Genomic DNA, 27348 nt, shown 5'->3' on the forward strand with positions numbered 1-27348 from the left:
GATCCATGAGTTTGGCTAAATTAAAAAAACAAAAAGGTTGGTATTATTAGTTACTTGATGCTCAGAGATAGTAAATTATGGAGTTAAAATGTATTAGACTTATGTCTTCCTACCCCAAATCAGCCATAGAGAACTATATAAGAATGACAATGGATTGAGCCTTTATTGAATAAGTAATATGAGCGAGGAACCCTCCCCCATTCCTATGATCAGTTTTTATAGCCTCTAAGGCTAAGTTGATTAAATTGTCTAAATTTTCAGTGCTATAATTTTCTGTACTATCTATCTGGCTTTGTATCTTGTAGTTCTTCCAAAAAAATGGGTGCATTGAGTTCTTGCCATTTATGGAATTACAAAGAGAGGTTAGGGTAAATCATATGCCTCCAGGTTTTGCAATCATGCCCAGTTCTAACCTTGTCAAACATACTTAATTGAAAGCAGCCTATGGGGAACGTGCCTTGCTGAATTGAAAGTAACTATTATTATGGCTAAATTAAGTGCAAACAAATTGTACTATAAAATATGCACAGACATCTAACACTTCAAAGTTCATGAAAAATTATTCCCTTAAGGTCCTTCATTACAATTTCTTGAATATTCTGTTCCGGATTTTGTTCTTTAAAGATTTAAAAATAGTGTGAGAAAGGAGCATTCAATTGAAAGCAGTTTTGTCTATATAATCAAATAGTTGAACGGATTTCTTTTCTCCTTTGGTTTACTTTTCCATCAAGTATATCAATTACATCACTGTCTTATGAACAAGAGACATAAAAAAGTTGGAACTCTTTGAATATTTGAAACTTACACATAAGGAAAGATTAAAAGGCTAGTATGATTTGGTTTATCCTAGAGAAAAATACTGGGAAAAACTTAAAATGTTCTCACTGAGAGGAAGACCTGCTATTTGCATTGACAAATGAGAACTGTTGAAATCAGTCATAGGTGGATATTCTTCTTTACTGGTAAATTTGACCAAAAATAGCATAGTAAATGCTAGATTAGACTTTCAAATAAGGACACAGAGTCTTTTACTATAAACTTATTTAAATCAATGCAGGTTCACCTTAGTCTATAGCTTTTAGGGAAAGACATTTTACATGAAGGAAGGAGAGAAGGTGCTGACCTAGAACAGGTCCTGTAGGTTTGATTTTATGAAACATTTGTGATTCAGAATATGAAGCCCAGCAAACCTAATTCGTTAAATCAAGATTCTTGATTGATTCAAAGATAACAAAACAGTATAAAAAGATGACTTTTTAATTCATTCTCCAGTAGAAAGATTGTACCTAAAAAAGGAAATGAATGCAGAAACAAAGAAAGAAAATGAAGGTCAAATAATTTTATATTCCACTGAGTCCTCCATTCTTAGAAATTTAACACGGTCATTTTCAGTTTTTTCTCACTACTAGTTCATTGGGGATGTTCAAAAGCTCAAATTTTGGAGTCTTTTTGTGGGTCTTGTCTTTCATTCAGAGAAAGTAAGAGAGCATATAGAATTGTCAAGCAGGTTTTTCAGGATCCTTGCTCTGCTCACCTTGCATCCATCAGAACTCAGCTGTCAGATACTGTTACTTCTTTAGTGCTAGTACAAGCAGCACACATGGTTAGGAGTTGTGTGTGTGTGTGTGTGTGTGTGTGTGTGCGCGCACACGGGAGCTGGTTGAATGGATTTTTCTGCTTCAGTTTCTTTTCTATAAAGTAAAACAAAGGTGAGAACAGTTCCACATATGCATTTCTTCAAAGCATAAGCTACCAGTGCAATACTAGAGTGCATTAGTACCTCCAGCATAAGACCACTTTTAATCCTTTCAAAATTTATTTTGTAAATAAACGTTTAATTTTTTTAGCTATAGTTTCATTTGAAAATCACACTTACTATGAATTCCACTAGAAATTCTCAGGGCTGAGCAATGAAATAATGTGATTTTTTAGCAAGTGCCAACAATTTCCAAGTGAATAGGGCCTTTATTAAACATATTTTAACACTCCTGTGGATTGATAATGTGTTCGTAGAAAAAGGCATGTTGAGCTTAGTGCAATTATCCTTCCATCCCAATTATACTGTGACATTAAATCTTGTGACATTTAATAAGAAAGGCCATTTCACCCATGGCTACCTCTAGTGCAGACGATTTATGCAACAGTGTTCCCATAGACAAAATTATGAAAAGAAGGCATTCCAAAATGCTGATATGTCTAACTGCCCATGTAAATTAAATAAGGTGTAGCAAAATTTAAAAATTGTTAATATGATGATTACCTGATACCTGAGACAAAAGAAAGATAAATTAACAGCAATGACTTTTAATCTATTACAAAATAAAACAAATAGAAATGGATAACTAATAGGATGGGAAGTTATTTAGTCAATAGGAATTTGAGTTGTTTTTCCTCCCACAGGAGGCATGATGTACATTCATCTGGCATATTTGGCCTATTACATAGTATTTATTGAGACTTAACTAAGTTTGGCATTAAACTTATAAAATGCCTTGGTTATCTTATGAAATCCTTATATTTGAGATTGAATTTCTGATCTCTTAAATTAAGGTATTTTGGTATCTTAAATGTCTAAATTTGTGTGTGTGTACTTAATATGTCAATGGTTGTATAATATATTCTCTTCCAAAGTGACAGTTTAAGGGCTGGCAGAGTATCTTAAATGGTAGAGTATCTGCCTAGCAAACATGAGGTCCTGAGTTCAAATGCCAGTCACATCAAAACAAAACAAAGTGATAAACACTGATTCCGAATTTACTAAGATTTTACTCTAAAGCTATTTGTTTGGCATCAAGTAACAAAGAGGAAATTACAGGAGTTATTGATTGAATATTTGTGAAGGTGCACATTTACTTTGATCTCTGCCCTTTATACAGTTGACATGATAGAAAAAAAATTAAATGTGACAGAAAACAAATCAGAAAATCATACATTTGGAAGGCTACATTAAACCTCAAATGACCTAGAAGAATTTTTTATCTACAAAAAAATCACACTTAATTTTGGTTTTAAAGAATGTTTTCAATAGAAATTTCTAGATTTACTAAAGCCTACTGTGTACACTAGACTGGTTTGGTCCCATCTGGCAAGGTAAAGTCCCTCATTGACTCAATGATGTGATTGGCTCCTAAGGATCTTGAACAAGTTCAGCATTTGAGAAACAAATGTCACATTTATTCGTGTATCTGTTGCTCATTCTCACCCTAAACCTTCCTTCCTAAGACTAGGACCCATGATTTAGTTATCTTCATAAAACCATGAGTAGACTGGTGGAGTGGCTCAAGTGATAGAGCACCTGCCCAGCAAGTTGAGGCCCTGAGTTCAAACCCCAATGACACATAAAAAAATAAAATAAAATAAAATCATGGCTACTATCTGTTTATTACAGTTAACACAGTCAGAAGCTCACCAATTGTCCTGATCATGTAAATATTTCTGGATATTCAAGCTGCTTAGACACAGAAACCAAAAATAATTTATTTCTTTCTATGTTTACACTATTTAGAATTAAAAGGTAACCATGAGGTAAAACCCACTGGGAACAGTTTTCACCAATGTGACCACTTTTTTTGTGCTTTTATTTATTTATTATTTTTAAATTTTGTAGTAGGGATACATTGCAGTGTTTATGAAAGTTCTTACAATATATCAAATATACCATACTGAATTCACCTCCTCCATCATTCTTCTTTATCTCTCCCTTCCCCCACCCAATGTGACCACTTTTATTGTTCTAACCAGTATGAGGTGGACAAAATCATGTCTGTTTGTGTCCTTTGTGCTACAAATAATCATAGAAAAGGCAATGCAAGTTGACTTAAGCATAAAAGGAAGCAGAGCGTAAGGTAAGTTTGGTCCAGAAACTCCAGGTATTGCACTCTGTCTCTCTCTCTCTCTTTCTTTCTCTCTCTCTCTCTTTCTTTCTCTCTCTCTCTCTCTCTCACACACACACACACACACACACACACACACATCTCTGAGGCTGGTGCACCTGTGAATTAGGAGAACTTCTAATCTCAGATCCCTTATTCAAATCAAGAGAGAAATAGAGAGTTCAGATTCAACCATTCCTCTCAAGAACTCAGAAGAACTTTCCAAAAAGACTTTCCAAGAGGTCATTTACAAATATTTCTCATATGTTGTTCTCATTGTATGTTGTTGAGTCACATATCTCATATGTTGTTCTCATTGTATGTTGTTGAGTCACATACTGTCCTTGAATTAATTGCTGGCAAAAGAGATGGAATCACCAAAGTTCGATTGCCATAAGCTTAATTTTGCTATTTTAATGTTTGCTTTCCAGGACAAGGAATTGGGATGGATGTTGTAGTACCAACCAAATGCTGATCATGATGGAGTAAATGCAAGGAACTAAGCAGGGAGAGAAGGTAGAAATAGATATGGAATGAAGGTGTTAGGGAGCTGTTAGATGCCTGTTTACACACAAAGTAGAGAAATGCAAACCAAAGAAAAGAGTGAAGTTAAAAATAAGAGTGATATATCAAGAACAGATTAAGAACTGTTTCATTAAAAAAGTAGAATACTGTACTTTTACAAAAATTTACATTTGTTAATAGAGATATTTTATTTTTCTGAAAGGAAGAAGAGAATATAGTATAAATGATGAGAGAAATGAGATAATTGGTGCTGACTTCTAGTTAATGTGAATTCATGATTTGGGGTTGGGCTAAGACATGAGAAAGACTGATTGTTCTTGTTTCTGTGGATGTGATTTTTTTTGTATGGGAAGCTTTAACCACATAAGTGTTGATATATCCGACAGTATGCTACAAGTCAGCAGAGAACAGTTAATGAGTTATTCAACTGTACATAAAATCAATGGGCTTGTCTTTGTGATGGGCTGTAATGAGCCTTTTCCTCTGCACATTGGAAAACACAAGGGTTTTTTTGTAGCTAATCTATTTCCACATCCTTTTCTGGATTTCTGTTTCTAGGAAGAGATTTATCATTACACAATCAAAATTTTGTGTAGATACCAGTCCCAAAACGTACAGTTTCTATCCAAACATGTCAATACAAAGGCTGAGAAAACTGATGAATTCCCCTCTTCAAAGAAGTAACTGTCACTAAGACTAGCAATAGTTAAATGTCAACAGCCATAAGATTTACTCCAATGGCATTTGAAGCTGGAAGAACCACAGCTAACAGTGGCCATCATCCCCAAATGTCTCCTTCTTCAACAAGTTTAATCCTAAACCAACCCAGACCTCAAAATATCAGATAGCATCTCAAAAATGAGATATATCTGTGTTTGGAACCAGAGCCTACAGCTAGAGAAAAACCACACAGAATCTAGGGGATTAAAATCTCTGCCACAGGCCATCCAAACTGTCAGATATCAGAGGTCACATGGTCAACTTCAGGGCAAAATTTGTTTTTTAGGATAATAAAGGAAATTCTCTTCCTAATTTATTTGGATAAAAAACAAGCCTATATTGAGAATCCAGTTATGTGATTAATTTTTATGTTAATTGAGTTTGCTAAAAAAGTGTTTCATTGATCACTTGCCTATGCAGCATAATCTTATGTGCACTTCCTCAAAGTATGTTATTTTTAACCAACAGCCTTTTATAATAGAACATTTTATACCTGTTAATATATAGCAATCTTCTCTTTCTGGAAATTACCTGGAGCCTTTCATCATTTTCTTGAAATTCCCCTTCTGGCCAAATCCAGGCTGCATGTTGGAGTTTCATTTATGAAAGTACTGAAAAGGCACGAAAAGTCATTTTTGCATTAAGTACCTGGCATGATGGCTAGTTTCTGTAGAAATATCCATATACAGATTATTTGTGGTATAATAAGTAGACATTGTCAGAGAGTAAGTAGTTAGAAAATGGTGTGCCTGCAGTGCAAAGCAAAAGAGGAATATCTGAGTATTTCTGTGTGCCAAGCACATTCTGAAGTGAGGAGTGCCCTGGGGTCACACAGTTCCCTCTTGGCCAAACAAGCTTAAGCTTTGTAGCATTGAATGAGCAATACTATCACAGACCTGCAATGCACCATAAGACAACCTTCTTTAGTAAATCCTATAACATTTTCATGTTTGAAACCCCTAGCTTCTAAAATAAGCATCTCATATCTACCTCTTAGTCACCTTCTATACTACTGCTGCAGTGGTAAATTGGGTTAGTGCACCAGAAACACATTACCTTAACCTTAAGGATGGCTTTGCCTTTGAAAGGTTGTTGCCCCCTTGTAGAGTTGAAGCAGATATATTTCAGACCTGGAGCCTCAAAAAATCATTTACAGTCTGGGAAATAAAATCCATCATATTGCTTCTTTGATGAAAAAGAACATCCAACAGATTGCTTAATTTGACAAAAGAGAACAAGTGGTCTGTTGATGCATTGGTTTAGTTCCTGACATTACTAGGAGACAACTGATAAAAATGTCTTCATATATCATCATTAATAGCAGGACTTTTTTAAGGGATTAGGAGATAGCCTGTGGATAAACGAAAGAATTAACTTACTTCATTCTGAAGCAGTATGCAGATCCATCTTCCGTTGTTAAAGAGCAGTTAAGAAAATTACCAGTGCCTTTGAATGATCAAGTTTGTGGCTTTTATCACTAGATGGTTAATTTATGGATGGTAGACCTAAAATATCCAATATTTTCTTCCCTGTGGTGATATGTTTATAGTAAATTAGACATTAACCTTTTAAAACTTTTGCCTGGAACCAAGAATCAAATGGTTTTAGCAAATATTATTAGGGCCCATTTATTATTTTAATTTTTTGTAATGTTGAAGTATATTTCCATTTACTAATACAGCTCCATTGCTGTACTTTTGCATGAAATTCCAGAATGCAAACTGACTAGTTTTCTGATAATGTTTTATGTTGTAATTCCCATTAAAATACTAAATACACAGGGCTCTCTACTTGCTTTGCATAGGGTAAATAATCCAGATTTCTATGTGACTTAAAAATCTGATATTTGAGAAGTATCCCAATATTCTTTTGTTTTCTTTTCAAAAATATTAAATATATTTTACTATTTTCAGATATTCTATAATATTTATATGAAAGTTTAACAAGGGAATATTTTTTAAATCCTCTTTGTATTAACAAGTAATACTTTGATATTAATACCAATGTCAGACTCTTAACAGTGGATCATGGAAGAAATTTTGAAGATATAATAGCCTGAGTCATTCTTAACCTTCCTTTTTTGCACTTTCTACAGTAGCTCCTGTTTTATCATCTTATTTAAACAGTAAGTCTTAAATACTTTTATTCTGCTTCAGAAATCTCTAAAACTGAATTTTTATTGGTGTGTTATTAGAAATATATACTATATGTAGAAAACATTTTAATCAATGTGTCCTATTCTGTGTCCATTTCTTTAAAGAGGTAACCATTCAGATGAGACTATTGAAAGATTCAATAAGCAATCAACCTTGAAAAAGCCCTATGCTAGCTGGTTCCAAATCCTATCATATAACTCTGGACTAGAAAGTCTGGAATTATTTAAAGGATTCAAGAAACTCATGAGAGAGGAATATATAATTATTGTATGTGGAAAAAATAGAGATTTGGGCATTTGGTATTTTCCCAGAAAGTAATGGGGCAAGTAAAGAAAAAGGAAGAAAAAATGTGTTCCTCGAGAGAGAAGAAAAAAGGAGCTAGTGTTAGAACAATATATAGTCTTAAAAATGTGCACATTTCTGACCACTGTAATTCAACTCTAAGAAATTTATCCAATGAATAGATGGAAGTATGGATGGATCAGAAATACATAGATGGATAGATGAGAAATACAGATAGATAGATAAACAGATAGATAGACTCTATAGGTTACTTCTAAATAAATAAGTTCCACATTAATATGAATAGAAAACCTATGAACATATAAATATTAAAAGAAAGCATGAGTTTAATAATAAGTAATATACTGAGAATTAATGCCTAAACATAGTACCATAGCAAGAAATGATAACTGAAAAAATTGTTGGGTTAACCACATAAAATATAAAACTTTGTGAGTCACATCTGACACCATTTACAAAGTTGAAATCAGGGTTGGGGATGTAGCTCAGTGGTTTAGTACTTCCCTACCATTCACAAGGCTTTGGGGCCAATCCCTAGTACCACCAAAAGAAAAAGTTGAAATCAAGAGCTGAGTGAGTAAAAAGTGTGGTTGTAGTAATATGCACTAAAATACTACTCTGCCTTTAAAAAGAAGCAATGTCTGTCATTTTAATGCTGTACACAGTCTAGAGGACATTATGTCCTCTAGAAGAAGCAAGGCATAGAAAGAAAAATATTACACACGGAAATTTTTTTACTGTTGTACGGGGGTACATTGTGGCATTTACAAAAGTTCTTACAATATAGCATAGTTGAATTCATGCCCTCCATCATTCTCTTTTATCCCCCTCACCCATTCCTATAATAGTTTCAACAGTTCTGTTTTCCATTTACATACATGATACATAGTATTTCCATCATACTCACCGCCTATACCCTTTCTTTATATCCTCCCTGCTCCCACTGGTACCAACACCACAGATAGGACCTGTTTTGCCTTCCTGTTCTCTGTTGCTTTTTTTTAATGACATTTCTGTTTGTTTAAGATACCTATGCAAGGCAGGTTACGCTAAGGTGCACAATGGCACTTTTCCATGTAATCTTGAAAAATTGAACTTGTAGATGCAGAGAGTAGAATGGTGATTACCAGGGACCTGAGAAGAAAGGGGTTGAGGAGAGGTTAAAAGAAGATGCAAACTTTAAAAAGGAGGAATGAGTTCAGATATATTAAGCAATATGGTGAATATAATATAATGTAATTAATATGATACAATATAATTAAAGTAATATAAAGGAGTTGCATACTTGAAAATTACCGAGAGTAGATTTTAAATACAAAAAACTAGGTACGTTTCATGATGGATATGTTAATTTGCTTCATTTTAGCCATTCTGCAATGTATGCATACATCAAGTGTTGTACAATATAAACAGATGCAAGTTTTATTTGTAAGAGGTAGAAAGGAGAAAAATAGAAGGAATGAGCCAATTCGGGTTATTATACATATATACATGGAAATGTCACAATGGAACTCCCTTAAAAGTTTGTATCAATTCATTTATAAATTTATTTGTATCAATAATTTATAAATCAATTTCATTGCACAAGTATTTCACTTCTTTAATTTTATTCCTAAATATTTTAATTGCTTTGATGCTATAAAGTAAATAGTATTGTTTTCTTAATTTTCTTCTCTAATTTGTCTGTTAGTATACAAAATGCAACTGATTTTGATTCCTGATTTTGTATCCTGCAATTACTGAATTTTTTTATAAGTTCTAACAGCTTTTATGTAGAATATAGGGTTCTCACATATAAAATCAAGTCATCTGTGAAGAGAGATAATTTTACTTCTTTTTGAATTTGCATGCCTTAATGTCTTTTTCTTACCTAATTGTTCTAAATAGAATTTCTAGTGCTCCTAGCAGTAAGAGCAACTATTCTTGCCTTGTTCTTGAGCTTAGAGTCAAAAGTATAAATTGAATCTATTAAAAAATTTACCAAGCCCTATCTAGCTATCTTAATCAAAGAAAAAATGTCTTTTTTTTCAAAAGTGGAGACTAGAAAGTTAAAACAGGTCCCATCTGGGCACTGGCACCAGTGGGGGGGGGAAGATGTAAATAAAGAGTGTAGGAGGGGAAATGTAGTGGAAATATTATGTACTCAAGTATGTAAGTGGAAAAATGAGACCTGTTGAAACTCTTCCAGGAATGGGGGGAGGAGTGATAAAGGAAAATGATGGAGGGGGTGAATTCAACTATGATATATAATATAATAGCTTTTCTAAATGTCACAATGTAACCCGCAATACAACAATAATAACAAAGTTAAAAGTTTAAAAATAAACTTTAAAATGAGGACAGAATGCAAATCTTGTCTTTTAAAGTAACAGTAATAACCATACATTTTAGCATTTATAATGTGTCAGTACTTTAATGCATTAACTAAATGGAAAGCTCTCTGTCACAGGTAGAATATTACCCAATTTTATAAACAATGAGTCTGAGCCATAGAAAATTTTCCACTTGCCCAAAATTAGATTAGTAGCAAGTTTTGGAGCCAGGATTTGAACCCAGTTAGACTGGCTATTAAGACTATCTTTCCATTCTGATACATACCTCTCAACACTCGAGTTATCACAAAATAAAGGTAAGTGATCAAATAGAATAATAAGCTAATAAATATTAATTCACTTTGTAAAATGGAAATAATAAAGTCAATAAGACTTTAGAAAATGTTAAATAATGATTATCCAAGAACAAAAGCATAAAAAGAATTAAATATCTGATTTTTCAGATCAGTAATGATGAAAATGTTTTAGATCTCCTGAAGAATTAGATTTGGAGAAATAGGAACTCTTCATAAGTTATGTTGATGGATGAATGTAGTGATTATTGCCCTGAGAAATTATCAAGCAAGCATGTGTGTGCTCATCATGAAAGATACACACCAAACCATTAATGGTAGTTCTCATTGATGAGAATCTTTATTTTTTTCAGTAAACGTTCTTGTATTTTTATGCTATTTGAACTTAAGGTGTAATACTTATATAAGCAGAAACAAATACAGAAAATATTTTTTCTCAACAATATTTGAGTTGGTTCAAATCTCCTCTTAACTTTATTATATAATGCTTTGAAGTAGAAAGAACCATACCAGTTAGTAATGCTTTTGGCTGAAAGAAATGTAACCAAAAAATAATGTCTTACAGAACAAAGGTATTTGGTTACATCATAACTTTATATATGGAAGTAGGCAATTCCACATTTGATCCAGCAATTTGGCAATATCTTGAAATAAATAGGAATTTTCTATCACCCTCACCTTGGTGGCTTTTCTACAGTACACTTAAAGTTTACAGTCTTAAGATGGCTGCTTCAGATCTCCTCCAACACATCCACCCTATAACCATATTAAAGGCAGTATAATGATGGAGAGGGTGGGGAAGAATGGTTCTTCCTGTTGTATTTTCTTTCTTTCTTTTTTTTTTTGAGGTCTGACTATTTACTTATTACACTTAAAGATTCTTCTTGTTGACTGGACTCAGATTTAGAAGTAGAAGTTCTCAGAGAATACAGTCTTCTTCTCTTCTCAGTCTGTTCCTGGTGTTTTTCTTTGGCGTCCTTCATTCTCTTAGCCAAAAGTTTAGCTTATTCTGCAGCCTCTTCCTTATTTTCCCTAATATGTTGTTTCTTCACAGCAATACTCGGCGTTTGTGATGCAGGACACATGGACTAACAAGACACTGAATTTCTTACCATCTTTCTTCAAGGGCTTTTTAACAACATATTGGTGGCCATCTTCTTCAGAGAGACTGAAAAGAGTCTGCTAGCTCTTTTTGGCCCCAGAGGATGAGAGGCACAGTAGTATTTGTCAGCTCAGGAATATCCTTCTCTCGTTTTTTTATTTTTACAATAACAAAGTTGAGAACACTCAGGTTGACATCCACAATGCAACCTGGAACAGATTTGGGCTTTCTCTCTCCAGCTCTCCTTGAGAACAGGAATGCCCCTTACCACATATCCCTTCCATTGTTCACCCAGAGCATCAGTGGCTACTTTTATGGACATCTACTTCTCAACAGAAATTACTAAGTTTGCATTCAATGAGTTTCTGACAGTCAGTGACTTGGAAGAATATACTCAGCTTCATCTTGGTGCAGCTGCTTGCCCAAAGGTACCACAAAAAAGAGCCCTTCTGGTGTATTTTCATCTGAAAAGACGATCTCTCCCAGAGTTGCACTGTCTGAGGAACTTCCTCTTATGATAACAGGCCAAACTCCCATATCTGCTCTTAAACCTATCATTGGCAAAGAGGCATGGGAATCACACTGTGTGCTTAGAATAATTATAGGTGATCCTTGGGTTGGGGCAGGATCTTCACTGCACTTTCAAAACAGTTAAAGATACCTAACTATTCTGCCCTCACCTGTACAAAATCAGAATTGTGTTATCAGTCAAGAAAGGGTAGAATAAAATTAGTGTCTCCTACAAAAACCAAAAATTCTGTTAGTACAGGGAAAAACAAATACAATAAAACCTTCATAACACCTTTATTGGAGAGTACGATAGCCCACATCTCAAGTGAAACACATTCCTTTTATAATTTGTAATTTGAAGACACAGAATCATAGACATTTAGAACCATGGGGAACGTAAAAATCACGCAGCCTAATTCACTTAATTAATTAATGAGGAAAGTGGGGTCCAGCAAGGTTAGAATCTACTCCACATCACTTGTCTCTAATTAAAGGACCGTCTTCTGATTTGCTTTTGTCTCTACAATGATTGAATTTAGATAATTAAAAACCAATGTTACAATGGGCTTCCCCTCATTATTATCTTGTCAAACTTTCTTGTTTCTGGATTAAGATTTTTATTTACTATGTCCTGGCTTTCTCTCACTTTAGTCTTTATTAAATCCAAGTGGAAACTTGTCACATTTTACCTTATTAAAAAGAAAAGGTGGGTGTGATGGCCCACTTCTGTAATCCCAGCTTTCAGGAGCCAGAGGCAGGAGGATCATGAGTTTGAGGCCAGCCTGGGCTATATGGAGAGACCCTGTCTTAAAAAAAACAAACAAGAAAATAAATAGAAGCAAAAGTGCAAAACACTTTGAAACTTTTTTTTTCTTTCTTTTTGTTGCCTTTCCCACTATAAAAATCTCTTCGTTGAACCTCAGTTCCACTCCATTGCTTGGTGTATGTCCTCAGTCCCAAATCCTTCACAGTGATTCACTCATTTTTTATACAAAATTGCCAAAAACATGTTAGATCACAGAATATTTTAAGTTTTTTAATAAATTCAGATTTAGAGAAAGAGTGCAAAAAAAGCAAAGAATTTCCTTGTATACTTAATCTACTCAAATATTAAAAATTGACCATATTTGCTATATTATATCTATATGTGTAATTTTTGCTGAACTTTTAGCAGTATAGACATGAAACCCTTTTGCTCTAAAATTCTTCTGTATATATTTTCTAACATTTTCTTACATAATCACAAAACAATGGTCAAAATCAGGAAAGTAACAGCAGACTGGAGACATTGCTCAGTACATGCTTAGCAGGCACAAGTTCCTGATTGCCACCCCCAGCACCACCAAAAAGAGTGTGTGGGGGAGGAGATGAAAGAAGAAAGGATACAGTAATTCATTCATTGCTGTTGCCTAATCTACAAATCTTATTCAAATTTCAGTAATTCTACCACTGATGTTTTCGTACAGAAAACATTTTTTTTCCTAGTTTAGATCAATCCAGTAATATGTGTTCAATTCATGTCTTTTTTTTTTTTTTTTTTTTTTGGCAGTACTGGGAATTGAACTTGGGCTTCATATTGCTAGGCAGTTCTCTACTGCTTTGAGCCACACTTCCAGTCCAGCTTTCATGTCTTTTTAATCTTCTTTTATCCAGAGCATTTCATAATCTCTCTGTTTTTTATATGGTTGGATTCAAGTTAAGCATTCTTGTAGAAATAATAGGGAAGTAAAGTTGCAGCCTTCTCAGTGCCTCAGAAAGCAAACTATGTCAATTTTTTTTCCTTTACTGATGATGTTAATGTCGACGATTTGATTAAGAGGTGTCTTACCAGGTTTCTAATTGTATTTTCTTTGTTTAGGTAATAAGTGTCTTAGGGGGAAATACTTTGAAACCATTTAAATGCTGTTTCTCATCTACCACAACCACTACTTCTGCCTAAAATAGTTATCACTAGGGAAGTCAACGAATGATTTCCTAACCATGTTTTCCCAACTATGTTTATTAGTTGGCATTCTACTGTAAGAAGCAGATATCCCAACTATCTTCAATTTGTATATTTTTATCAGCATGGATTCCTAGATTTTTCTTTTATTCTGTAAATTATACTACAGTTACAATTTTGACAATCAAATTGGCCCAGATTTCACCAGTGGAAACTCCTTCAAGCTCCAAGAAGCCATCTGTGTCCATCCCAGCTCTACCCTTTTCCCACTGTAAGACTGATGGTAAATTAGCTTAACCTGTATAAACTCCAATCCAAATAGTAAAACACTTCAATGTGTATAGCATCTAACACTATCTCAAGATGTCACACCCAAATGCCATGACCCCATCTGATAAATACTTGACTCTAAACCTGGCTCATTTTTCATTGCAAATCTTCAATAACATACATTAATTATTACTATTTACCAGAAATAGTTCCATAGAAATGTAAACTAGGACAGTGAACATTCTGCTTGAGTATGTTGACTTCTTTCTGTTTATATGCTGTATATATTCACAGTTTTAGCAAGACAGTAATAGAATGATAAAATTCAATCGCTAGATTCCTAGCAACAAATGCCTTGAGTATTTGTGTAAAGTTTTTGTTTTGATTTTGTTCTGTTGTGAATGTGTTTGTGAAGAACTTATCCTCTCCTGTGATTCCAAGCATACCTGGATTCTGATGACTTTCACAATATAGCTACAATTCAGAAATACCTTTGGTTTCCCTCCACATTGAGGGCCGTCTTAGCACATTTACTGTACTTTCTAACATTTATTACAATTTGCAATTAGATAATTTTGTGTAATCGTGTATAAACACTCTCACATTAGAGGGCACTAGATACTAAGGTGCAAAAGGATAGGGACCAGGTCACTTATACATTCAATACCCATGGGAGTGCCTGGCCATAATAACTGCTTTCAAAAGAATGCTGTATAAAAATATTTTTGTATCAAGAAATATTTTTGAGGACTCAAACCTGCATGTACATTACACTTTGCTTTCCCCCACTCCACAGTCTCAGCATTGTTACTGAAAAGAGACAATTAGCCTGATGGATAAACAAAAGTAAGTGCAATTTTCACTGCTTCTGTGATTGTGAAAATGGACATTTATCAGATACCTTATGGCACTTCTGCCATGCATACTTATGTGTGGAGACCCCAATATATAGAAATAATCACATTGTTTCTTATACTATTGCAATGTGATATTATTGTATTATGTTTCCCCTCAATGTCTAGTTTAGCATCTAGAAATGGGTGGTGTTCAGTACATATTTGTATAACCACTGAGTTTGCACATGAAGCAGAAAAAATATTTTGGATAAAGGACAAAAGCAGGCAAATAGATGTGTCAACCTTTAAAATTGCCATTTGGTCCCAGGTAATTTTATTCTCGTATCCTGTCTGAACATCTTATTCCCCAGCTATTCACATGATGATCTTTACTGGAGATGAGAAAAGGCCAATGCAGAGCAGGTGCTTGCATGGTGGCATCCTCATATTCACAGCCATTGAGTCGCATTGCGTGTTTAGCAGATGGATGTCACCAGCTCAGATTTCTGGGCTGTGTATAGAATTGATGAATGGTTTAATGTTACACAGGTGAGTTTTTTCTAAGTACCAATTATCTATTGTGAAAAGATTTTTGTATAGTATAATGTAATTAATCCTTTAATGTACTATTCAGTCATTCAGTCAACCTGACTCTATCTCCACAGAGCTTCAATCTAGTAAGATTGGTAAACATTAAACAAATAAACATATACATACATACACCTAACTGCTAATCACATTAAACTATAAAAAGCACGTCATGAGAAATATTAGCAGCAAAGGCCTACTTTAAATTGGATGGTTAGGAAATCACCTCTTGGAGCTTTTGTTGGGTTTTTGTTTTGTTTTGTTTTGTTTCTTTGTCTTAGACAATAGTTTAAGAACCCAGGACTTCCAAAAGCAAGGTTCTGGCAGATTCAGCATTAAATGAGGGTCCTCTTACTGGCTTGGAGACAGCCACCTTCTCACTGCATCCTCATTTATGAGAGAGAGATAGAGAGAGAGAGAGAGAGAGAGAGAGAGAGAGAACGCTCTGGTGTCTCTTCTTAAAATTGTGGCTGATGCATGAGAGGAAGGAGAGGAAGCATTCCCAGGTGAAGGTAAAATGTGAAAGCATGGCTGGGAACCTGTAGGTGGGAACAACTTGGGCCACAGAACAGAAAAACAGCACCATGCATAGCTAATCCACAGCACTAAAGAGGAAAAGTGGCTGGAAAGGAGGCAGAGACCTAGACCTGAACCATGTCCTTAGATACTGTGTTGAGGATCTGGGATTGTACTTTTTTCTGAGGGAAAGAAGAAATTGTGAATAATTTTAAGTGGGGACATCACGTGGTTCAAGGTAAAGCTAGTTCTCCTTATCATAGATTCCATATTTTCAAATTTGCCTACTGGCTAAAATTTGTAACCTCAAAATTCAACACATGTGGCACATTCATGGTCACAGAGCAGTGAAAGTTTTGAGTCATTTGCTGCACCTATTCCAAACTGAGAAAGAACAAGGTGACCCTATAGCTTCTTATTTTAGCTCTCATGTTACCCTGTTTTCTGGTCTATTTAGTACCCCTTTTTCAAACTTTTGTGTTTTTTATTAGCAAATTTGCCTTTAACATGTTCTCCCAAGCTGAGTGCAATGGCTTAAACCTGTAATCCTAGCTACTCTGTAGACAGAGATCAGGAGAATTGTGTTTGAGGCCATCCCAGGCAAAACATTTGGGAAACCTCTTCTCAACCAGTGTAAGTGTCATGTACCTGTCATATTAGACACATGGGAAGCATAAATAAGAGGATCATGGTCCAAGCTGGCCCTCGTAAAAACAAGCCCCTATCTGAAAAAAGGGCCAGAGGTGTGGCTCAAGTCACAGATTGCTTGTGCCTAGCAAGCATGGGGCCAATAAAACCTCAGTACTACAAAAAAAAAAGTATGCCCCTCCCCATGTATAGGGCTGAAAGTCTGTCTAGTATTCCTAAGTATAAGAAGGCAGTGGTATACTTTACTGAGAAAATATATGAGTTGATAACTTTCACTCAGGCATAAATTACAGTGCTGTTATCCATGAGTTTAGTGTTAGTGAGCCAACAATATACATTAAATAATTTGTTTTTAAACAGAAACAAACATAAAATAAGGCTATGTATTGATTGGTTGATGAAAACATTGTAAGCCAAAGGCTCACAGAAATATAACTTTGTATTTCCCCTAGGAGCAATGGATAAGTATTTGCTAATTCTTTATACTTTATAGTAATTCTATAAAATGTAACTACTGTGAATAATGGGAATCACCTGCATATGTTTAAAAGGTCACCTGGCTGCAGTATTGAGTATGGACAAGAGTGCAAGCTAGAAGCTCTATTAAGATATATCTCAATAACCAATATGGAAAAAGAAGGTGGCCTATACTGGTATGATGGTGGAGATAGATGTAAACAGACACATTTGAGAGTTTAGGATATACTAGACATGAAGACCCAGGAAAAGGTTTCTGACCTTGTCAGTTGTTCTGTTTCAGGTACCCAGAACCCATTCTCCCAAGGAAATTTATGGTATATAATTGTTATATTATAAGAAAACCAAATGTGGACTAATAATTTAACTATTTAACATCATATATAAATATGACTTTTTAAAAAGTCCTCAAAGAATAATACTGATATTAGCCATATCATATGGACTACAGTTGATACCATTTTTAATGTGGTCTTTTTTTCAGTTTGTTGTCCATATTTTATTTTATCATTTTTACATTTACTCATACGTGTATACATTATTTGGATGCTCTTCCCCCCCACCTCCCCACCTTAGGGCAGAACCTGTTCTGCCCTCTTATTCTCTAGCTTTGTTGAGGAAAAAACATAAAAGATAGTAAGAAAAACATAGCATTCTTGCTAGTTTGAGATAAAGATAGCTATACAGGGAGATTCATTGTGTTGTTTCCATGAATATATGTATTACAACCCACATTGGTTTATCTCTACCAGACCTCTTCAGTACTTCCTAGTCCTTTTCCCATAGTGGCCTCTGCCAGTTTAAGATTACTATATTTGCTCTTCTACTGAGAGCACATCAACCATATTCAAGTTTTTGTTTTCCTTCCCTTCCCCTATTCCTCCTGTGTGCATTCTGCCCTTAGTGTGTGAGCCATGTTCAATAATATCACTGCACTTGTTTTAGGTCTATAAGCCACATATGAGGGAGAACATGTGATTTTTGGCCTCTAAGCCTGACTAACTAACTTCATTTAAGGTGATGTTCTCCAATTCCATCCATTTACTTGCAAATGACAAAATTTTATTCTTTGTGGCTGAATAAAATTCCATTATGTATAAATACCACATTTTCTTAATTCATTCATTGGTAGTGGACCAACTTGACTGTTCCTATAGCTTGGATATTGTGAATAGTGCTGCAATTAACATGGGTGTAGTAAATAAATAATAGTAAAAAAGCATGCCTCTGTAGTAACTTTAGTCACATTCCTTTGGGTATATCCCTAGGAGTGGTATTGCTGGATCATATGGCAGATCTATTTTTAGTTTTTTAAGAAGCCTCCATATTGTTTTCCATAGTGGTTGACCTAGCTTACTTACATTCCCACCAGCAGTGTATGAGGGTTCCTTTTTCCCCACATCCTCACCAACATATGTTGGTGGTGGTGTTCTTGATGGTAGCAATTCTAACAGGAGTGAGGTAGAATCTTAGTGTCCTTTTGGTTTGCATTTCCTTTATGGCCAGGGATTGTGAGCATTTTTTCATTTTTTTATTGCAGTAGGTATTTGGAGTTCTTCGCTTGAAAAGTTTTGTTTACTTCAGTTGCCCACTTCTTTATTGGGTCATTGATTTTTGGAAAGTTTAGTTTTTTGAGAGCCCTGTATATTCTGGTTATCAGTTCTTTGTCTGATGTATAGGTAGCAAAGATTTTCTCCCATTCTGAAAGGCAACCTCTTCAATTTAGAGACCAGTTCTTTTGTTGTTCAGAAGCTTTTTAATTTCAGGTAGTCCCATTTATCCATCCTTTCTTTTAGTTGCTGAGTTGCTTAGTTCTACTGTGGAAGTCCTTGCCTATACCTATTGCTTCCAGTGTATTCCTTGCCCTTTCCCACAGTAACTTCAAGGTTTTGGGTCCCATAATTAAGGTGTTTAATCCACTTTGAGTTGATGCTTGTACAAGGTGACAGGAATGGATCCAGTTTCAGTTTTCTTAATTTATTTATTCTTTTAACATATATTTAATTGGCTTTCAATGGCTATCAAATCAGTCTCTGTCAAGAAATATCTTCTTCACCAACTTGCAGCTCCACTACTAACCAGTCTCTAAAAGCAAGTTTTTTTGTTTTTGTTTTCGTTTTTTTTTTTTTTTTTTTTTGTCTTATAATCATCTTGAGAACCTCAAAAATGTATTTACTTTCCCACCATCAACCTGAAGGGTGCTTTCCTTTCCAGAGTGGACAGTTTGGTATATTAAGCAAAATTGCTAGCTGCAAATTATGATATTGTGATATTGTGAAGTGCCCATCTTTTCTATTATAATCAATGTAATTAAGGTTTTATTTTTTAATCAGAGCGGTTTCTGAAAAGAAAATAGTCATTGATTAATCCTTTTGCCACCAATCATGAAGACTTTTTATTAACTAAAAATAAAATCTAAGAATGTTTAGTCACAAAGATTAAACAATAAAGGCAAAACATACAGTTTTAACAAAGAACTGGCTTTGGAACATATGCAGAGACATTAGTTACCTTCTCAGCTTGATGCTCCTTTCTTGTCAGCAACAGTTCAATTTTGTACAGGTGGTCTCCCCCACATGCCCATGCTCTTGGGTGAGACCGCCAACACCAGGTTTGGAACTTGAACTACTTTACTCAATGAAGGTCATTTCGTCTTTCTACTGGGGATTGATTTGGTAATAGTCATGTAAACTAACTCTGGCCAAAGAACCATGAGAAGTGTACTGGAGTCATTTAAGAGTGGTTTTCCACTGGAAAAGAGATATGTGAAAAGAAACATTTCTGAATGTTATGTGGGCCATTGCTGTCAGAGATACATAAGCCATCTTGCAGCTTTCACAACTCAAGTATGAGGAAAAGCTAATGCCTTCAGGAATGACATTAAAACCTCAAACATGATGTCACTTTTGAGTTTTTTAATTAACCATACCCACAAGGATTTTTTTTCTTCAGTTTATTGTTATTAGTGTTTAAGTTATTTTGATTTGAGTCTTCTGTGACTTGGTAGCTTAAAGCATCCTAATATGAACCACAATTTAGGATTTTACTATTTCATACTTACCAGTTACAAAATGTTCATAATTGTACATTTAAACATCTCTGAGAAGGAGACACATTACAACTGAGAGGATATTTGATTCAATGAACTTAAGGATTATTTTTCTGGCTAAATTACCATATAAAAAACTATTATGTTAAACAAAGGCGTCCCAGTGACATGTTAAGTTATGTATCCAGTGGTAGAATCTAAGGCCCTTGATAAAAAAAATAAGATAATAAGATAATGTATAACCCATTATATTAGTTATTGAATGATGACTATAAAGTATAAACTGTAATGATGAACTTAAGATGAAATAGTCAAGATTATTGTTTTAACCATGATATTAACTATTAACTTCAGCCAGAACACAAATGAAATAAAAAAGGATACTTTTCAGGAATACTGAAAAAATTCAAGAAGATTGTTCAGGTTTAATTTTGAAAGATGCATGCATATATTTAGACAGGCTAAGGATATTCCAAGAGAAGAATGCTACCCAAACAAAATTATAGAACCTGCAATGGCCATAGTATTTTCCAGAAATAGACCCAAATGAAGATGCTATAACAGGGCTAGGGTTAGCAGGTAAGCTAGAGACAGATGTACACTCACCATCAAGTTCTATATTCCAGGTTGTCCAGAAGGATAGTATTTACATTCTTACTATTGAGTCTTGAAGATTATTACTTTTCCACTCTCATTAATATTGAATACCCCAAAAACAACTTTCCTTAATGTGTTTTTTAATAGTTCTTCCAAGAAACTTGTGAGAGCACAGTACAGCACTTGAGAGGAAACTACAACTAAACTCATAGTAACAATAATTAAAATGAAAATCAGAATAATTCACTTATTTTACATGCCAGCTAGCTGGATATTATTTTATCTAGCATGCAAAGTGACTTCATGGCATGCACATAATCATTTAATTTGTGAGAGAACTCAGTATAATTACCTGCCCAAGGTTAAACAAATAGCAAACAAAAACTAGAATTTGTCTCCAGGTCTAACCTCCAAACTTAAATTTATACCCACTATATCATACTAGCTCCCAATCTCTTTGCAAGCCTGGCTTTAAATAGGTGAGAGTAGCTCTTTGTTTTGCCATATTGGAAAAGAGGGGTTAGAGGTATTTTGTTTTTCATTTATTTGCTCTTTTGCAAAGTCTTGTTTTCTTTAGTGTGCTATTTGCATTAAACTATATGAAGAATACTTATAAGAAATATCTAGTATTTATTACTAGGAAATAACCTATAATTACCTATTTTATTTTTTAAAATTACTGAATAGCTGTCCATAGATTGGTCAATCCAAACTGATAAGCCAGCTAGTGATTTTCTATCTGCTTAAAGTATTTACTATTCCCTTGGGCCAAATTTCATTCCATAAAGAACAGAGGGCTAGGTCTAATTGGAGAATAAATCACAGGCATGCATCATGAGCAATATAGATTTTATTTTATTTTCTACAAATAACTTGTCATGGAGATGGCTTGAACTTCAGAAAAATTTTGGAGTTCTGCAAACTAAAGTACAGGTAGAATAGAAAAGTGTGAACCCTTCCATCTTTTTCTTTCAAATAGTTTAAAATCCGAGTCATGTACTTTTTTTTTTTAAGTGTAGACCAGCCTGCAACTCTAAAGGCCACAAAATGCCATAGAAATAAAAACGGATGGCTAACCTTTGAAGCAGTGCTAACCTGGCCATAGTCATTCTGACCTTCACTGTTCAATCCTTCTGCAACAACTTTATTACACCTTTATTTGGAATGCTTTTAAATATTATGTAATAGGCTAGAATACTTTTCTTTTTTGTTGTTCATTTATTCACATGTGCATACATTGTTTGAGTCATTCCTCCTTAATGAAACATCCGTGTTCAATGTAGTGATGCAAAACATACCTGTGTTCATACATGATTACTCAATCAGTAAAATAAAAATATAAGATGGCAAAATATCAGAGGATGAACTTAGATACTAAGCACTAAATGGAAGCAACCCACACAACTGATTTGTATTTTTATATCCAGAAGGAAAAATTCACTAATGCCCAACTGTTTCCCATGTCAAAGAACAGCTTTAGGTTAGTGTTGTAATTAATCATATTGCATGATGTATTCCAATCTCTAGTTTCTCTGCTGTTTTTAGTAATTAATTTTCTTCCCTTTAATCTTTGGAAAGTGACTTTTATTTCCTTTTCCCATTTAATTTCTGTAATGATTTTATATTGACTTCAAAATTATCTCTGGCTATGGCAAACAAAGGTGAGGCTATGGTAATCAATGTATAGAGATATTTGTGATTCTTGCTTTCTACTTGAAGCCAGGTCATATAAATTAGAAACTACCCCAAATGACAGAAAAATTACAACATATAGGCATATATATAACATTTTTTTCACATCAGGAATCTCAGAATCTAAGCCATAGCAATATTTGCAGAAAACTCCAAAACAATTTCACTTTGAAGGGAACAATTTTCAGCTCAACTGAAACTATAATAAAGAGTTGGGAAAAGAAAAAGAGAAAATTTGAGAAACATAGAGTAGGTCAGGAACAGAATAAAAAATATTTTAGTAAATACTGTATTTTTTCCTTTCTTTTTTCATTAAAGTGACAGATTTTTTTCACTTTAAAAGATAAATTTCTATTAACAGATTCATAACAATAGCTGTAGTTGCAAATCAGCCCCACATGGATCTTCTCTGCTGCCCCCAGTAGACATGTGTTTCAGCTTTATCCTATAGTCAGAACCTTGGCACTCGACAACATCAATGCATTTCCTCATTTGCTCCATCTTCTAATATACAACAAAAAAATTTATTACATAAATGTCAAGATCTCTATGTTTCTATGTCAAAATTTTGTGTCTGGATAATATATTTTGAGCAACATTATCTATCTGGACTGAAAATGATGCCAAAGAAGCAGATTTCACCAGAAATACATCTGGAGAGAACACATAGTTCATTTTATTTCCTGAATCATCCTCTATTCAAAGACCAAAACTCAGAGAAATATAGAATAAATCTGTATATTTTTCCTTCTCAGTGGTTTTGGCTTGCATCTTTCTGTTAATACTAAGTTAGTGAAGAAAGTTAAAATAATTGAAAGAATAGGATATGGTTATTTATTTCAGTGTGTCTTTACATATAGTATTCTGTGAGATGACAACAGGCAATTTATTCCACAGTCAAATTTTGGTAAGCATTAATTAAATCTATTTCTATTAACTGTGGGCACTCTTTGAGTTCTTAATATATTAACATACCAATAAGGTGGGAAACGACAGTGGAAAGTAGATACACAAACAGGGTCTCCAGACTTATGTGATCATGGGATACTTGACACATACAGTTTTCTCCAAACAGAAAGCAATTGTTACACTACATGGTTTCACATTTTTGCAGTAATTTAATTAATATCTCCACTAGATGAATACTCTAGGAAGGCAATGAATATGTCTCTCTTTACCCGTTCTATTTCCATTGCCCAGCATAATGTAGGGCACATAGATACTGTTGGCTAATAATGATTTGAGGTCAATAGGGGTCAAGTCTCAATAATGCCAGTATGTCTATCATTGTATGTGTGTGTGTGTGTGTTTGTGTGTGTGTGTGTATAAGTCAGTTTTTAGTTAACATTTGTATTCAATAATGTTTTCCTTTTTTAATATGCCATTCTGTAAACTTTAACGAACTTATGTAGAATTCAACACAACCAACATACAGAATATTTTCATGACTGAAAAGTTTCTTCCTGCTTTCTTATGGTCAGTCCTCTATTCTCCATTGCCCCTCCACACAATCAACCAATAATTGGCTTCTGTCGCTACCATCTTGCCCTTTCCAGAGTGACATACAGACAGAATTATACCACAATGTAGCCTTGTCAGTCTGGCTTATTCCTTCTAGTGTAATGCATTTAAGGTTTATCCATGTTGCTACATGCATCAGGACTGTATTCTTTTTCATTGCTGAGTAATGTGCCTTTAAGTTAACGTAACATGATTTTTTTGGTCTCTTCCCTTGATGATGTTTGAACTATCTTTTGTCATTAGCAGTTATGAATATAACATTTGTGTGGACTTCTGGAAATGAATGGCTGGGTCATATGATAAGTATATGTTAACTTTTAAATAAACTACCAAGCCATTTTATGATGTATTTGTGCCATTTTTATTTCCACTAGCAGTGCAAGAAAGTTCTAGTTGCTCTGTATCCTTATCAGTATTTGAAATTGCCAGGTTTTTTTTTTAATTTGAGACATTTTAATGGGTGAGATCTCAATGTGTTCTAAGTTTGCATTCACCTAATAACTATGAATGATTGTGAATAAGTTTTCATATTGTTATTTTCTATCCTCTTCTATTTTGCAGAAGTGGTATTTTGCTATTTTTTAAAAATTACAATGATTGTTTCCTTACTACTGAGATGTGAGAATTCTTTATATATTCTTGTGAGCAATCTTGCATCCAGCAAGTGTTTTGTAAATATTTTCTTCCAGTCTATAGCTTCCTTTTTCATTCTCTTCACAGTGTGCATTGGGTTTTTGACCGCAAATGATTTTTCTAATATAGTATCCTATTGTAAATTGAAAATAATAAACTAAAACTCCTTTAGTGGAGGTGGCCCTTTGTATGTCAATACACATATTGATTCTGCTTTAACTCCATTTAAATCTAGAGAGTAAACTTTTGGAAGACCGATTTGAGATGGTTGTTTCTATAACCATTCACTTTATTTGAAAACTTGGCTTTGGTACCATTTAATCAAAAATGCTTATTTTATTTCTAATCCCCACTTCATAGATAGATATGTGGCAACTTTTGAAAATGCAAAATTTGAAGAACTTGTACCTGACCTCCAGGTTGCATCTTGATTCACACTCACCACCAGGATTTATCTAGAATACTAAAAATATAAAAACAAACTGGTTAGCGCATTTAACAGTTTTCATTTTTACATCCATTTCATGAACAAAAGCGGTTGAAGAATTCACTCAGAATCCTCATATTTCTAATATCATTAGCTAGGTAAGCATAACAAAAGCCTGGAAGCCAGAGTAACACTTGAAAATAAGTTATTAAATTTTGTGGAACTCTATTGGCAAGTTCCATGCCCCCATCTTTACTATGTTAGCTATGAACAGTAAAGGACTCTGTTTTACTTATTATAAATGTGTTTAAAGGAGAGAGGTGTAATCTGTCATATTATGGATTTTATAGGTTTCACACTCCTTCGTGTGTGAGATTTTATTTGTTCTGAGAGAATGACTTACATACTGCTAAGTATTATAGAAGAAACCACATGGTAAGGAGACAAAAGGCCAGCATCTTAGGCTGGTGAATAAAAATGAATGTTCATATTTGGAGCCAGTTAGGAATTAGACATGAGAGAAGTGAAAATAATCTCTCTGAACTGTATTGTATTTCCAACAGATGAGGGATGGAACAGAGACAGGTAATTATTCTTTAAAGAGGCCAAATAGCTCCTCTAACATGACTTTCCAGTACTGAATGTCAGCATAACTGATCAACCAAAAGAGAGAATTGGTCATCTTGTATGGTCTAAGAGAGGAAAGTTTGGACAGTGGAGCTTCAGTTCAAAGTCCCATTGAGTGTCCTGGCCAGTGCTCCTCTGAAGATGGATGAACTGCACACACTTGGCCTGAATTTATTAAACCTTAGAATCACTTAAATAACTTTCTTTGTTTAATTTCAAGGTCTGCCTACAGGCAGATAATTTACTCATCACCTGGATGAGAGTGCCAGTGCAACAACGGCTCATATTCTCAGAATGAATTAAGAAATTCATACTCTAGCTTGTTTTCATGCATGCATTATGTTAACACGAGCTCACCCTCAAAGACAGCTCCTCTAGGGAATCATTCCCTTCCATCATCATGATTTTGCTCTATCTGTATCATTATTTTCTTAATGTTTCTCTTTAAATGAACTCATCTTGGTTTTTAACTGAGCCTCAAACTACAGAATAATATCCAAGGTTATTATGCTAGTTATATTATTTCACTAAGATGTGCAAAAATAAATATGAAAATAAAAAATTGTACATTTGTAAATCTTGCTCTGTACCTTGGTATATTTGCAAACATAATGACTACCTATGAAAATCCCTTGTTTACACTACCTCAGTAGGTGCCTTTCACTTGTAGAAATTATGTTCTAAATAATTACATAACTAAGCACATTACACAACTGATCTTTCTGGGCCTGTTTTCTTCATATGTAAAATTAAAGATTTTCCAACTCAATTTTATAATGCTATGAAAAACAGGAAAGATACAGATAAACAACAGGGAAGAAAGCAGACAATATGTTTCCTTAGAAATTCAGTTAACCTCTGTAACTGCCATTTCTTACAAGTAAAATAGATGTTAACTTCTCTGGGTTGTTGTAAGAATTAAATGAGATTATATGCACAAAATATGCTTTCCACAATTCATGAAATGTAAGCATATTGGTTAGTTATGCAGAACCTGAGGAGGGAGAAGATCAAGTTAATACCCTGAGGAAACAAGCAAACAAATTTGATTTCTTCATAAATTTATTGTGTTTTTTTAAATGCTGAGGGAAGCATTGTTCTAAATGATGAGAGATTTAAAAGAAATGACATCTAAATTCAATATGTAATCTTTAATTAAATACAAGTTTCAATTAATGACAATGGGGAAATACTTGGAGACATTTTAGTAGTCACTGGAAATTAGACTATACTTGACAATTATTGTTAATTTTATTGGATGCAAAAGTGGCTACACAGGATAATGTTCTTAGTTTTTAGTGAAAGATGCTGAAGTGGTTAGGAGTGAAGTGTCACAATATCTCAGTTTACTTTGAAATGATTCAGAAAAAAGGCAGAAGAATGAAGGATAGAATAAGCAAATAGGGCAAAATTTTAGCAAATTTAATCCATGTAAAGGTATATTGGTACTTATTGCACCAAACTTTATAGTTTGGTAAATTTGAAAAGGCTTGTAATAAAAGGTTTAAAAAAATGACATAAATACATTGACAGGGAAAGAGTTCCAAATGTCAAGGAGTATAAACAATAATCTTATGCACATTTTCCTCCCTCCATTCCTTCTTTCCTTCCTTTCTTCTTTCCTTTCTTCCTTCCTTCCTCTCTCCCTCTTTTCTTTTCTCTTCCTTCGTTCCTTCCTTCCTTTCTTCCATTCATTCTTATTCTGATGAGA

At 34.1% G+C, this 27348-nt stretch overlaps 1 protein-coding gene and 1 pseudogene across 2 annotated transcripts in view; one reads left to right on the forward strand and one right to left on the reverse strand.

Annotated features, from left to right (window-relative positions):
• The window catches only part of B3galt1 (beta-1,3-galactosyltransferase 1), a 466025-nt gene that overhangs the window by 170419 nt on the left and 268258 nt on the right, over positions 1 to 27348 (forward strand). The window lies entirely within an intron of this gene.
• On the reverse strand, positions 11057 to 11708 carry LOC109679154 (small ribosomal subunit protein eS6 pseudogene; annotated as a pseudogene).

Source organism: Castor canadensis, chromosome 4, assembly GCF_047511655.1.
Source record: "Castor canadensis chromosome 4, mCasCan1.hap1v2, whole genome shotgun sequence".
Classification (NCBI taxonomy): domain Eukaryota; kingdom Metazoa; phylum Chordata; class Mammalia; order Rodentia; family Castoridae; genus Castor; species Castor canadensis.